Source organism: Mus caroli, chromosome 10 (genome assembly GCF_900094665.2).
Source record: "Mus caroli chromosome 10, CAROLI_EIJ_v1.1, whole genome shotgun sequence".
NCBI lineage: Eukaryota > Metazoa > Chordata > Mammalia > Rodentia > Muridae > Mus > Mus caroli.
This window is the reverse complement of record NC_034579.1, coordinates 10,496,405-10,511,784: the sequence shown is the minus strand read 5'-3', so window position 1 is coordinate 10,511,784 and position 15,380 is coordinate 10,496,405. Positions and strand designations below refer to the sequence as shown.

Here is a 15,380-nt window from a genome sequence, read left to right as displayed (position 1 = left end):
AAATAAAGGCATTTTATTGCCACACAAACTTTCTTAATTGTTTCTGACTTTCTCACTACCTTATAACTTCATTTTCCAGCCTTTCCCTTCATCTTCTAAAACCTTGGCAAATTCTCTTCATATTTCTTAGGTTGGAAAACAAGAGAACGTGGGTATGGCTTTAGCAAGCAAAGCTTTCACAAGTATGATGCAGGCCGCCTTGCTTCCTTCCCTCAGCGTGGACACTCTGAAGCAGCGTTCTAGGTCAGAGAGCAGTTACTCTCAACTGCTCCCCAGTTCATTGGTTGGCCTGTTCAGAGGGTGAAAGTGAAGTTCCATCTTAACTGGGGTCTTGCACAAGACCACCTCTGGCCTATCAGTATCCTTTTACTGCTAGACCATTTAAGACATCTCAGAAACAATAAAGTACCAGGGTGCTGTAACAAAATACCACAGGCAAGGTGATATAATCAGCAGAAATACATTTTTCAAAGTTCTTGGAGGCTGGGACAATGCAAGACGAGAATGTGGTTCTTTCAGGTCCAGGTGAGAACCCACTTTGTATGAGCAATGTGTTCACTATTTGTCCTGCCAGGAGAAAAAGAAAGGGGAATGCAAGAAGCAGGTACATCACGTATGTTGGAGCTCTGACTTATTCTAACTATAGCACAGAGCATCAGCCCCGATGAAGCAGGTGACATATTACATTCATTGCCTCTTATGGACCATCTACCTTAATACAGGCCTGTTTGTCAGTGCTTCAACATTACAGTTGGGTAAGGAAGACATCAATAATGTCATCAGCTTATACCACCAAATCCATGGTGATCATATATATCCCATCCATTTACCTGAACCGCCAAAGCTTGTATTCATTCTAGTATTCATTCTAAAGTCTAAAATATCCTTATTTAATGCTCACCATCTAATCCAGAATACTCCAGGTATACTTTATCTTGAGGAAGAATTCCTCCTGAGCTATGAAACTTTAAAACTCTGTAAATCGTTGGGCTTCCAAAAAATGCTTATTATAACAAGGAATGGGATAAACTTTGCTATCCTCAGGGGCAGGAAGAAAGGGGTTATGTGCCTTATAAGTTCATAAAATGGGAGGGGAAGCTCCTTTGAAGCTTCAAGCTACCGGGTTTGTCTCTTGTACAAATTCTAAGCCCAGTGGGAATGCACTATCATGACCACAGCCTTTAGCTTGTCTGTGAGTTCTGGCCCCATACCTGTTGAGGGAAAGCCCTGCCCCAGAGGCACCCTGTAAGCACAGTATGCACATAGTTCCCTGCCAGGGTCATTCTCTCTAAAACCAAGAAGACAATCTGGTCCCCTGGGCTTGTGGTGGGAGTGGGCATCCTGCCTGATTCTTAGTCAACTCCAGGGTCATCCTCCACTTTGGTTGAAGAATGGTGTGTATTCACAGCCCTCCAGAATTCAGGAAATCTGACAGCCTCTCTTTCTCCATCCCATCTCCAACCCCTTTGTTTCAACATTGCTTCTGTTCAGTCTTCTCAAGCAAATGGTAGTCAAGTTGCAAGATTGTTCTCTTTAACACACTTTCTGGGGGTGGGGTTTTCCTTTGGTTTAGTTTGGTTTGGGCCTTGGTTTCTCTATTATGCATCGGCTACAAGTTCCAAATCTTCAAGCTCTGATTCACTTTTGTTTAACAGTCCCATTTTCAGTCTTTTATCATATAATACTGGGAATAATCAGGGGAAACCAAGAGGTACCTCCCAATACTTTGTTTACCTATCTACTAAGCGACCTCCAATTTCAATGCTTGCAAATTCCTCCTTCCATAGAAGAGCTGAACCAAGGCCTTTGCCTCTCTACCAGTGTCAGTATCATGCTTCCTCTGGTTTCGAATAGCATGTTCCTCATTTCTGCCTAAATTACAGCAGATTGAACTTTAGAATTCATATCACTATCATACTGTTGTTCATGACTACTTATAGATTCTCTTAGAAGGTGAGAGGCTGCACTCCAGTTTGTCTCTTTTCTTCCTAAGGACATTGTGACCCTGGCTAGTATGGTCTGTAACATTCACTTGTCTGCACGTAGTCTTGGGTGGCAGTCTCTATTCTTCTCAGCAGAGACCTCAGAGATTCCCCAGCCTCTATTCAACACCAACTACTGAAGCCATTTCCACAGTTGGAGCCTTTTTTTCCTCAGTATTTTATGTCTTGATACCTCCTGAGATTATGATGGTCCCCAAGATTATATCAGAATCTAATATCAGCTGTGGAAACCAAAGGAAGTTGGACTAGTTCTAGACCAAGTGCCCACAACCTTGCAATTCAGGTAGGGATGAGATTTCAGAGCCAGAGTGCGTTCTTTTCTGCCTGGAAGCTAGCTAGGTGAGGTTCTGTATTAGGAAAGGCAACCTGTTCTATTTAGTCTAATGATTCAACTGCTAATGTCAGCTAGAATTGCCCTACTAGACACACTGAGGGTGACGCTTGACCAACCATCTAGGAAGCAAATTTGATCACATCTGTTACATTAATATTGCTTCTGATGTCATGATAAAATACCCTGACAAAAATAACTTATCAGAGAAAGGGTTTATTTTGGGTAGTCCTTCATTTCAGCAAATCACAGTGGAGGAAGTTGAAGGACTTGATCATATCCCATCCATCAACGTGAATAGTCATAAGTGATGATGTGACATCCACCGACATTAATGGCCATCAGTGATGATGTACATGCTCTGCTTGGCTCACTTTCTTAATGTTTGTCCAGCCCAGGGCCACAACCCAGGAAATACTGCCACCCACCATGGATGGATCTTCCCAAACAATGCATATAGAATGGCCAGTCCCTCACAGACATGCCCACTGTAGGTAAACCCACTATAAACAAGGCCTAATCAGTCTTCCCAGGTGATCCTACAAGCTGTGAAGTTGACAATAAAACTCACCATCACAGCTACTTTCGGCTTGACTTTGCTAAAGCAATCTGTTTGTGTTCATCAGTAGAGCACACATTTTACTTTCTGTTCCTCCCGAATTCCTCCAAAAAACAAACAAAAATGATTCCACCACAGTGTGAAGAGTAGTCTCGTGTCCTCTGTGCTCGGAGAAATTATGCCTATTAGGGCAAAGGTCGTCTCCTCTCTAACTATCACTTTATCAGGGAGACAATTTATATTTTCTTTTTCAAGAGAAATAAGATATTTGGGAGGAGATTTTGGTATGTAGACTATCCATTCTGAGAAATGACCCCCAACCTCTTCAACCACAGATATTGATACTTGAAACCCAGATACAAATGACTATACTAGCACTCGATAATACAAAAAGTAAAAATACAAAATAGGTCTCTTATTACTTGCAACTATAGATACATGTTGATGGAAAGGAGGGATACTTAAAATACCTGTCACTCCAGATTTGTCTTAGGCCTATAGTCGGCCCTTCCCCTGCCCAGAGAGGGGCAGGTTTCCAGAGACTCCATGATCTAAGCTTCTGCTGTTGGGGAGGACAGTGTCAGTGTTTCAGTCAGGAGCAGATGGTCAAGTCCCATTCAAGATGGATACATTAGATAGTTATGAGCTTGGCCTCTGCTGGTGTCTCCATTCTAGACTGATGAAGAACACAGAGAAAAGTAAATGCTAATCAAACCAGCTTTCTTCAGCTGTAAGCAATGTGTAACTGTTACACAGATTATACTCACCTTTAGTATTATTCCTGTGTGAAGAGGGTGAGCCACACTGAAGACTCACGGTATCTATTGACTCTGAAGTCTTTGTGGTGCCACAGTCTGCATAGCATGTACAGCTATCTAAAATACTTCTTTAGGGCCATCAAAATGGTTCGGTGAGGAAAAATGATTGGTGCTTGTACTGGCTAGTTTTGTGTCAACTTGACACAGCTGGAGTTATCACAGAGAAAGGAGCTTCAGTTGAGGAGATGCCTCCATGAGATCCAACTGTAAGGCATTTTCTCAATTAGTGATCAGGGTGGAAAGGCCCCTTGTGGGTGGAACCATCTCTGGGCTGGTAATCTTGGTTCTATAAAAGAGCAGGCTGAGCAAGCCAGGGGANGCAAGCCAGTAAAGANCATCCCTCCNTGGCCTCTGCATCAGCTCCTGCTTTCTGACCTGCTTGAGTTCCAGTCCTGACTTCCTTGGTGATGAACAGCAGTATGGAAGTGTAAGCCGAATAAACCCTTTCCTCCCCAACTTGCTTCTTGGTCATGATGTTTGTGCAGGAATAGAAACCCTGACTAAGACAGTGCTCACACTTGTGGCATGAGTTTAATCCTCAGATCTCACATAAAGGTGGAAGGAGACGCGGGCATTTAAGTGGGTAAAGAATTTCAACCATGACAGACCAATACTGTCATTAACCCAGTGTGATAAACAACAAGGAAGGAGATAATTAACTTCATATAGACAAAGTCAATCTGGCTTGCTGTGCCATGCATACCTGCATACACACACCATGTGAATACATGTGCAATAATAATAGGTAAAAGTAAACGAATAAAATACTTTTTATTCAACATTACTTTTGTGCTTTGACAGTTTCATGCATTTAAACAATATATGTTGATCATACCCATAAAATAATTTCTTAATTTAAATATTTTTGAGGTTTTCAAAGCCCATCCTGGTACAAGTACTAAGCTATTTTATGTGTTAGTGAACTCTGTAATAAATGATGTAATCATCTCATACTTACAGAGTCTTTAATCATGGAGAGGAATGAGCATTGTTACCTAATGAGCTAGCAATAATTTTTGTGAAGGAAAATACACTTACCTCTAAAGGAGAACTTGGCCAAATGTAATATAAATATCTAAAGGCTTTCAAAAGAGCTGACTCAAAAGTCTATCCCAGAAATTAATTCCCAAACTGACAAGCCGTAGAGCCCTCACGTAAGTAAATGAGACTGGTTTAACAAGAACGGAGAAATGCCTTACTCTGGGAAATGGACATTTAAGTGAGTGAAGAATTTCAACCATGAAAGAGCAAGACTCTTGCTAATCCAATGTGATAAATAGCATGGGTTTCTCAGGGACACACTGAAGTCTAAAGGTGACGTTGAACTCTGAAGAGACATCTGTGTCAAATTAATGAGCTATAGGCAGGATTTCAGTTGGCCTATTGCATAGAGATGAAATTTCACATGATTTTCTTTTTGGAGGGCATGGAATTTCGAAACAAGGATTTTCTGTGTAGTCCTGGCTGTCCTGGAACTCACTCTGTAGACCAGGCTTGCCTGGAGCTCAGAGATTCGTCTGTCTCTGCTTCCTGAATACTGAGATAAAAGACGTGTGCCAAGCCCACCATGCCCAGGTGCACATGATTTTCTTAATGGTTACGTGAAAAGTAGTGAATTAGAGAAGCTATAGGTGATGAATGATCATGTTTAGCAATGAGAAAGTTCTGGAAATTCTTGAAAGCTACAATATTCTAATGCTAAATGTGGGCCCTCATACTATCCCAGTGACTCTATGTGTCCTTGAACTCAAGTTATTTCTGATTGGTAAATAAAAATTCTGACTGCCAGTAGCTAGGTAGAAGAGACATAGGCAGGGTTTAGGGTTCCCAGTCTTTACAGATAAGAGGAGAACAAAGGGGAGAAGAGAGTGAAGGAGGAAGAGAGAGATGTCATGGGTTAGGAATCAAGAAAATATGGCCCAGAGGGCTGGCCAATAGGAGATGAGAGCAGCCTAAATGAAACATTGTAAAGTAATAACTTGGAGTTACTGATAGGAATGTAGATTCTAATAGCACAGAAGGTAGATATCTGCCCAGTTCTTACGCTGTTTAAGGCATATTGTAAATAATAAATGTTGTGTGTCTTTTATTTGGGAACTGAATGATTAAAGGCAGGCTTAAAACCCCAGATTGGGATTAAAATTTCTACAACACCGCCCCCCCCAATGCTGAATAGCATCAAATCCTCAAATTTCAATTTTATGTCATAGCACAGATCATGTTCCCATAACCGAGTGGGGAGAGATGGTATCTGAAAACCCCAAAGACCTTTCATATGCATCATTGAGAAAAGATAAGTAACAGCCTGTCTGCATATGCTATAAAATTCTTCATGGGATTTTGCTTCAGTTACATAACACCTTTAAATTTTTTTCAATCATTTTTATTTATGTGTGTGCACCTGTTTACCAGTTTGTGTAACACATGTGTATAGTTCCTGCAGAGGTCAGAAAACCATGTACAATCCCCTAGAACTGGACATAATAGACCATGTTGGTACTGGGAATTGTCCTCTAAAAGATCAGCAAGTGCTGTTAACCACTGAGATGTCTACCCAGCCCCTTTAGCACATTTTTAACCAAAGTAATTATGCAGACGGTAATCCCACAAAACTATTTCCAGAGGCTCACACACTCACAGGGAAAGCTTCCAAAGAACCGTGCTTAAAATGCAAAGTATAGTTAGGAATTAAGTAGAATAGGAAGAGTGAGAAGGCTTTCTCCAGGCTGAAACAAACAAACAAACAAGCAGCATGTGCAAAGACTTTGGTAGGAAAAACAAAAAGTGACCTGAAAGAGGGATGCAGCCAGTTACAACTAAAGGGTCCTGATGATGGACTCTGACTCGCTATATCTCTGAAATGAGTAAAAATCACACACAACCACACACACACACACACACACACACACACACCCATCTCTGATTCTTGCTTGGAAGTTGTAAGCGCTGCTTTACCTCCATCTTTGTCTACTGACTAGGAAGTATAGGGATGTATCTTTCTGCTCATCTCTATCCTCAGTTGCTATAGTTTTATCATTGAGCCAAGGTTCCTCCCCAATGCCCACTACTACACAGAATTGAATACTTAAAGGGCTGAGTGATTGTTTGCTTGGTGGAAGAGTTTGCACAGAGCTTGGAGGAATATAGCACACACAGTGACACATTCTGGTAAGAGAGATAATGCTTCCTCTGGCAACAGTTATGCTTAGTCACTTTCTAGCTAGCGTTTCAGTGGGCTGCCGCCACTTTACCTGAGACCTAAAGTTACAATGGAATGAATACAGTCCTGGAACAGCATCATCCGTGGACTGAAGATACAGCATCTTTATTTTTAAACTTGATGCTGTTTTTCTCAGTGATTCTGAATTTCTTTTATGTCTGCATCTATTCCAGGTTTAATTCTACTAGGTTTTCTTTTTCCTCCAGGACAAGGAAATCTAAAATGTCTACGATGTTCTTTTGAGGAAGGGACAGAATGCCCCTGGAAAATGTCACACCACGGAGACTAGACATTGTAGGAAAGAGTAGGAAAGAGAAAGAGGTAGACACTAGATGAAGGAGGGGCTGAATGGGAAATAATGGTTAGCAGCTATGACTCACACATGTACATGTTCACATGCTTACATACACACAGTCACATGAATGCACCACCTTGCACACTCACATTCAGACAATCACACACATGGCACTGCGAAAGTATCTTCTCCTAGGAAAGTCTCCTCCTGCTTATCTTCACTCTACCTCCCTAATTGCTTGCCCAAGACTAGCCAAATGCGCGCACATTCCCTCAAATGTGCTTCAAGGACAATTCCCATCCATTTGAAGAGTAGCCTACAACTGAGTGAGACACTCCCTTCCTTCCTTCCTTCCTTCCTTCCTTCCTTCCTTCCTTCCTTCATTCCTTCCTTCCTTCTTTTTTCCCTTTCCTTCCTTCCCTCTTTTTTCTTTTCAGAAGACTGTGAAGGTTGTGAAAATGTTTAGCACGTGACAACTTGATAGAAAGACAGACAAAGTGGGCCAAGGAGGCTGTGATGCCTTATGATCCAGGTCCAGCTTCTGTCCAGTCTCTGGTTCTTGACTGTAGAGCCACAGCAGCTATCCCTCTTATACTTCCATTCTCATGCTTCTATGCTTTAATCCCCTACTGCTATACAACAGCACAGGTCCCCTCTGTCAATTGCTTCTTTTCAGGTATTTTGTCACATCAATAAGAAAAATAATGTGAGCTTTTTACCACTTTTTTCTTAAATGTCCTAGAGATGATCATGCTGAGGGAGTTGACTCTAATTCTAGGCAAGACACAAAGGAAAAGAGAAGCCCAGGCCTTGTGTGAGCATCTTCTTAAGCCGAAGGGGCATTTGGGTAAGATCATCTGGCAGAAGAAAGACGGGAAAGAAGCATGGATCTCTAACTGGCTCAAAAGGACTGCAGCACTCAGTGAAAGCCAGGAGCGTTTAATGAACCTTGTACCAGGTGATCCTCAAACTCTTCCATATTGGACCCACCACACTCCCAACCTGTGAACAGCAGGGCAACTTCTCATTTGAAACTGGCATCAAGAGATGTTGAAAGTTTCTGAAACTGATCTACTACACAGCCCTGAAGTTGTGGTCGGACATCTGTTCAAGGCCACAGCTCACTCACCTGTCCCATTGTTGCTTACAACACTCCCTCACAAAATACAATTGACAGTTCAATAATGGGGAGAGCCAGCCTGGACGTAATTGATGGCATCTTCAACCATGTTTTGCACATACCTCTCCTCTGTCAGCCAGGTGCATCTGTACAATGTTTTCCTGGGTTCTGTGACCTTACCTTCCATCATAGGAGAACATGTCAGGCCTGTCTGCAGCAGAAAGCTGTAAGATATAACTCTTGGTTCCTGTGTTCTTGGGCCAAGGAGAAGTCACTGGAGCATAGCACCAAAGCAACTTGTAGACTTTGGAAAATGCTGCTCTTTCACCAAACCAGAAAGATCCTTGTCTGTCTGTTCCTGGACAACCAGATAAGGAAAGCCACCGACTGCCTTGCAGATTCATCCGGGCACTAGGGAAGTGCTTTTGGTCTGTCAATGTCACTGGGCACGGGGGGGGGGGAGCAGGGGGGGTTGAAAGGATTGTTTAAGAACCTTAACCCAGGGATCCCAGATGGCAATCTGGCTTTTCATCTCAGCAAGAAAGAAACAGCAGAACCAAATTAAAGAACTGCAAGTAGTGAGGGGCTCTGCTTGCATGAGTTTATGCTTAGCATGTTGGGAGGCTCCCAGGCTGGCTCCCTACCTGGCAGCACCAAGGTGGTTTCTCAAACTAGCAACCAACCACAGGTTTACCAGAGGACTTTGAGTGCTTCTCCATGGTCCTTTGGGCACAAGTAAGGCAAAATGTCATGTGACACCAGACTGAGGCAAATAAAATTGCTTCCAGTATTTCTGGGATGGAGACTGTGAGAGGCCCATTGAGAAACACAAGCCAGATTTCACACATATTTAATTTTTAAAATGTAAATAACATTAAGCTTTTCTACACATCCATATTGGCTTTAGCTTCGTGCTATAATTCAAAGTTTTTTTTTCTTACTTTAGTAATTCTCAATCCATGATTATTAAAGAAAATGCATTATGCGTTTACCTTTTACATTTTTTCTAGTGTTCTTGGATTTTCATAGCAGACTATTTAATGGGCAAAGACATTTTCCAGCAGTCAGCTTTTTCAGTATTAGCCATAGGGCTGCACTCCCCTTGGCAAAGCTACTGTGATATCTCACCAGAGGTATTCCTGCTCCACAAGGCACCTTAAATATTACCTGTGTTCCCACTGTCTTTGATAGACATCCTTTGAGGCTTTGGAGTCAAACAGAACTGAGTTCAAACAATGCAACAACTGTGTATGCACACTTCAGACTCCATGTCTGTTTCTTAGAGACAATGTGTAGTTCCTTAGACTATGAAGAAGCACTCATTATTAATAAATGTATCGTGGTAAGGGGCTCAACAAATGATAGCTTGTTTCTGTCCTCACTGATGTTCCTTAATAATCATGGAGTCTCTACATCTTATATTTACATTCCCTGAAATCTCTCCTCCTACAAAACACCCTTTATCAGATAGCGCCTTCTCCTCTGCTATGGCTTCTCTGAACCCCATGGCCTGAAGTGAGTCCCCCACTATCTCTAATTCCATGTGACTTATGGCCTTTATTAGCATGGCCCTTGTCGCGCATGCTGTTGTTCCTCTTTGCCCATCTCGGATGTTTCCAGCTCAAATGAAAGCCCATGGAGAGCAAACCACAAAGTGTCTCTTGATTGTGTGCTGAATGGCTATTAGAAAGATATCTTGCTTTGCTTTCATGTTGTTCATTGAACTGAAATGAAAATGGCCTCCTACTTACAACATCTTATTGATTAAATAATTTAGTAAAGGTTTCCATCTCAACTCACAACATAAGAACCTAGGTCAACTTGAAAACCATTTTTCTGGATAACTTAAGCTTTTGTTCCAATATGGCTGCCCAACTTTGAAGCCCTTACATAGACATAATTTCTCTAACACTGGAGTTGATGCTTCAGAATAGCAGGCAACCATGGCACTGCCAGACCCTCTTTCTCTACTCACTGGAAGGAGGGGTTCAGATAATCTAAAAAGACTTTTTCTGCTCTTAAAAAAAAAATCTCTTCTCATTTTATAGCAGGCGCATAAGTGATGTGGAGGCTTTTCCATGGTACGAGGCTACTGCTCTTTCTTCCCCAGATTCCTCAAAGCGGAGATGGGTTTCTCAGGCATTGCAATCGTTCCTCAAACACTTCTCAGTTCCTTGTGAGAGTTCTGCCAGAGCTTCTCCACTATATTCATAAACACACTGCTCTCAGGTCCGTTGATTCTGGCTGTGCCTTCTGTTCATTCTACTTCTCCTGCTGCTGCCCAGGCTGCTGGGCCCTTAGTGTTTGGAGCATGGTGTTTTTTACTTGATTTTTCTCATTTTCAGAGTGAACCATACTCCTATGCCTCCTTCTGCACTCTCAGGCAATTCGAGGGGCTCAGCATCTTGGGATAAACATGCCTTACACAAGAAGGCTTCTTAGGCTGTAAAGATAAGAGGCATATCCTATATATATATATATTTATATATGTGTGTGTGTGTATTATATATACATATATATGTGTGTGTATATATATGTATATATACATATATATATTATATGATATTTTGTCATCAATAATATGTTAAGAGAGTTCATCCAAATTCATTCTTACTAGGAATCCAAATTCAAGCTTGAAGTGAATTGCTCAGTCACCACAATTAGTATGATACTTCACCGTTTTGTAAAATGAACAACATTGAGTGTAATTGTTGGAAGAGGGGCGTCAGTGTACCCCTCAGGCTAGAATTAGTCTTATCTGCGGGGAGGAGCTTAAAGTCTCAAAGTGAACTTGAAGTCTGAGAGATGCCGACGGACAAAGCATCTGCTTTTCCTCCGAGATTCACTCGGATCCTATGGGTGGGGGGCATCCCAACCTCCACAAGGACTTAAAAGTACCTGAGCCTGTGTTCATGCTCTTCCTCCACACTGTCAAAATTTCAGTTAAAGGTCAAGTATTTTAAAGTTGAGGCCTGGACCGTAAATATCTGTGGAAAAAAAAATAAAGAAATCACTGTAAATATTTTGTTCTTTTACATGAAATCCCTCCTGGGAGAACTCTTTGAATCATCCCTTTTCCTTGCTTGGAGTCAGCTGCTTGGAGAAAAGTTCTCCTTTCCACAGCCGCGAAGGGCTTAGAGGGAAACTGTCGACTGCTACCTTTCCCACAGCAGAGGTTCAGAGGAAACACACGGTGAAATACATTTCCTCCTAAGAGATGCCTTCAAGTTTAAGGACAAAACTGTCCTGTAGATCCTATCTCCTCCACTCCCAGAGATCGCAAGGATGGTGACAGATGGCAGAAGATTTGGAGTTGGCAGATTCTCACTGTCTTTCTTTCACTCAGGACCTTATTGATTCTGACCCTGGCTTTGTCTCAAATGCCACACTAAGAAGAAAAAGAAGCTCTGAGGCAAAGCCATCATTAACAGTTATGCAGCTGGCTTCAGAACCTTCAAAGCCAAGCCAGCCTAGGGCTCGGTTTCCATAGGATGTGAACACTCACCATTGTCTAGAAGGTGGCTCTCACCATGAGAGAATCCCCCTCTGAAAACACAGCAACTTGTGCCAGTTGACAGTCTGACTCCTTTGCTAGAAGGAAAAAAGAAAAAGGAAGAGGAGAAGGTAGGAGGAGAAGGAGAGAATAGAGAAGGGGAGGGAGGAAGAGAAAAAATTTTATCAACCAAAAGCATCCCTAGATTTTTTTAAAAAATAAGGAAGTGGGTTTGTCTTCTCTCCACCTATATTTCTTCAATGAATTTATAACATCCTTTCTGGAGATGTTCCAGCCATCACATAGTGTATGTTCTTATTTCTGTATCAAGACTGCCTGTCCAGCTAGCCAAGCAGGTTTATTAAACTATAAAGAAACTCACAGTAACATAGAGAGAGCTTATTATAAGCAGAAAGCAACATTGAGTGGTGGTCATTTTCTGAAAATTCTGAGGTAGGAGAAGGTGCCATAGTGGAGGAAAGTATTTCTAATCCTCTCCTAAATCCTCAGCAAAGCCCTATTCCTCTGAGAAAGGCCTTCTGGGATCATCTTTTCACTTGAGGAGGAAACAGCAGATTAGGTAAAACAACTATTTGCTGAGCACCCAAGGCGGTAGGCACACTAATAAACATCACCCTCGTTAATTTGAGTCATCTTCCCCAGGGCATTTGTCATTTGTACACGGATCTTCAGACAACCCCTTGGCACTTGCATCTTGTCATGTTGTAATGGAGCAAGTTTATGTTGTATTCAATTTTTTGTTTTTCATTCCAATTACATGTGGTGAATCAGACCAATAGTACTTGTGCCCTGGAGCCCTCCCCAGAGCCAAGAGCCACAGAGAACCCCACTCCCTTGGCTGCCAGTGGCTCCTAACAGTGCCTTCCTCACCATTTAAATGGCAGATAATGTAATTTGTTCTTCTACTTGAGAGTGAACCAGATCATTTGCATTGTAAATCAAACCATTTCTTGTCTTTTTTCCATCATTTTTGATTGCTTTTGGCTACTTAAGTCAGATAATTTCATCACAAGCCATATGAAAGAGAGCAGAGAAGGATTTTAAATAAGTTTAGAAGTAAGTGCAAAATAATTCTATAGCAGGAGCAGATGGCTACCGAGTCTCTGGTAGCAGAAGCTAATGAGAAGTTCTCAGAGCCCCTTCCTAGGGTCATGGGAAAAGCACAACAGAATCTCTTCAAAGGTGAGTTTGAAACTCCATGTGCAGCAGCATAGTGGGAGAGACTGGTGTGGTGTTCTTGGTGGAAGAGTGAGCAGGCCTGCTTCTGTTCGGCTTGTTCTGAAGTCGGAGTGGGATTCATTTCCTGCCAGGTCTGCCCCCACCGGCCTGCATGGCACTGGGCTGGTGATCACCTCAGGCTGTCATTTCAGGGTTGTTTCTTTTTCTTTTTTTCAGAGAATGTTAGGTGACTACTCATTCAGATGTTATAGGTCAGAACACTGAGACATAACCTCTCTCCTCTCTGACACACATGAGACACACCAGTCACACCTGTCACGCCTCTCGGAGCAGGGTATTTTCTTTCTTCCTGTTCCTTCTTACAGCTCTTTATGACCATGGATTTGCTCTTGTCTTGCTTTTGGAGGAATTTGCCTTAACAGCATTTGAGAACAGTCACAACTGTGCTATGAAATGCTATAATTTCATTAATATTCTTTTACCACAGCTGTATTTTCCAGAGTTCTACTGTTAAAGAGTTTTCTTTTTAGTCTGTATATGATTTTTTCTTTTAATCTTTATAAGATCAATCTCTGAATAATTTGTGTTATTCCTCATCCTGACCTGATTTTAATTGTCAATTTGAAAAGACCATATTCTATCCCATTATGTAAAATATAAACCTTTCTGAGACAAGCTCCCCTGCTGTAAACCTTTATATTAAATAAATACAGGAAACATTTCTGTTATACATATACACACTATCAGGTATAAAGTAGTTAACTAAATGTACTTTGCTCAGGCTGCCTGTAAGACCATAACTCATAAGAGGTGGCTTTAGTCCCTGGTCTCTAAGTGGTGGCACACACTTGGAACCCAGCACATGGTAGACTACAGTAGAAGCATCAGGCAGTAGAAATCACAACTGACACATAAGAAGTCTAAGGTCAGGCTAACTACATGGAACCCTATTTCAAAAACCAAACGAAACAATAGAAAAGCTATGAAGCAGGGTAGGTTCCTTCTGAGAGATGTGTGCAAAATCTTGTAGAATGTAGTGTGTTTCTCTCTGAGGTTCACATAGTTTTTCTAGCTACATTTGAACCCTGGAAGCTATGACATAAGCCCAAGCAATCCTACTTATGAAGTTTTCCTGGGACTAAGTATGAAGACATGTGAATTCCTGGATTCTGCAGAACTGCAGTACTTACAAATGTGCCTGCAAGGAATAGATCTTTCTTCCTGCCTGTAATGCCAGGGCTCTGAAAACATTGGCAGGTAGGTGTCTGGCTAGTCTTCTATGATGTCTTTATAATACCAATTCCAGATACACATTAAACTCATAATCTCTAGCTATGCTCATACCATATAGGCATTCGAGAGGTAAATTTTAAAACATGCCATTTCAACTAAAGTTTTTGTTGCACAATAGATTTGTCTACATATATTCTGTTGTAGAGGAGGTCAGACTCTCAATGAGCTTATGCAAATATCCATACTGACATGAAAAGTGGGAAAAATCTAATAAAAATACTTGTGTTTATATTCTGAGATGTCTGGGAGGAAACAATAACATTAAAATAATGTTTTAAATCAAGCCTCTCAGAAGTAAGTGACACTAAATTGAGAGAGAGAGAGAATCAATAGAAAGAAGTCAAGGAAGGATTTGGGTTTGATGGATACCTAGTTAAATATGTGCCAGGAGCCATCAAGGAGAAGCTAATAACTAGCAGGTGATCTTCCTGAGATGGTTCCACCATGTTAAAGTACATGATGGAATTGGTTCTCTAGGCAAGGCCAAGAGGAATTTAATTTTAGGAAAGATTCCTGATATTAATACTGATATTAATATTTTCCTGTTATATATATATATATATATATATATATATATATATATACACATATGTGTGTGTGTGTGTGTCACTAGGTATTAGCCTACCCTTTTGTGCAAAAGAAGGAAGATGTACTGTCTTGTAGTGATGCTATATAGACAAATAGATGATTTCTTAGTTCTTAATAATGATCCTATAAGAATTTCTAAATTTATATTAGTAATTATTAAGTTCATTTATAATAGGACTTCAATTAAGTCCTTTTTGATGTCAAAACTGCATTGAGAACTCTGAAAGTCTTTAAGGGTCACCAGTTAATTGCTTCTGAGATATCAAGAGGCATCTACAACTTAGAGTATAAGTTGTAAAACCATTAGCCAAAGGCCATAAAAAGGTAACTAAAGATTTACTATAGATGCAAGTACAGAAAATAAAGTATTGACTGGGTTTATCTATGTGAAACTTCACTAACACACTAGTCACAAAATTTTTTCTTAACTCGCCATAAATCTGTAGAGCTGGTGATAGAT

At 41.1% G+C, this 15,380-nt stretch overlaps 1 pseudogene; it reads right to left on the bottom strand.

Annotated features, from left to right (window-relative positions):
- Window positions 1–13,257: 13,257 nt before the first annotated feature.
- On the bottom strand, window positions 13,258–13,368 carry LOC115032246 (annotated as a pseudogene).
- Between the last annotated feature and the right edge of the window lie 2,012 nt (window positions 13,369–15,380).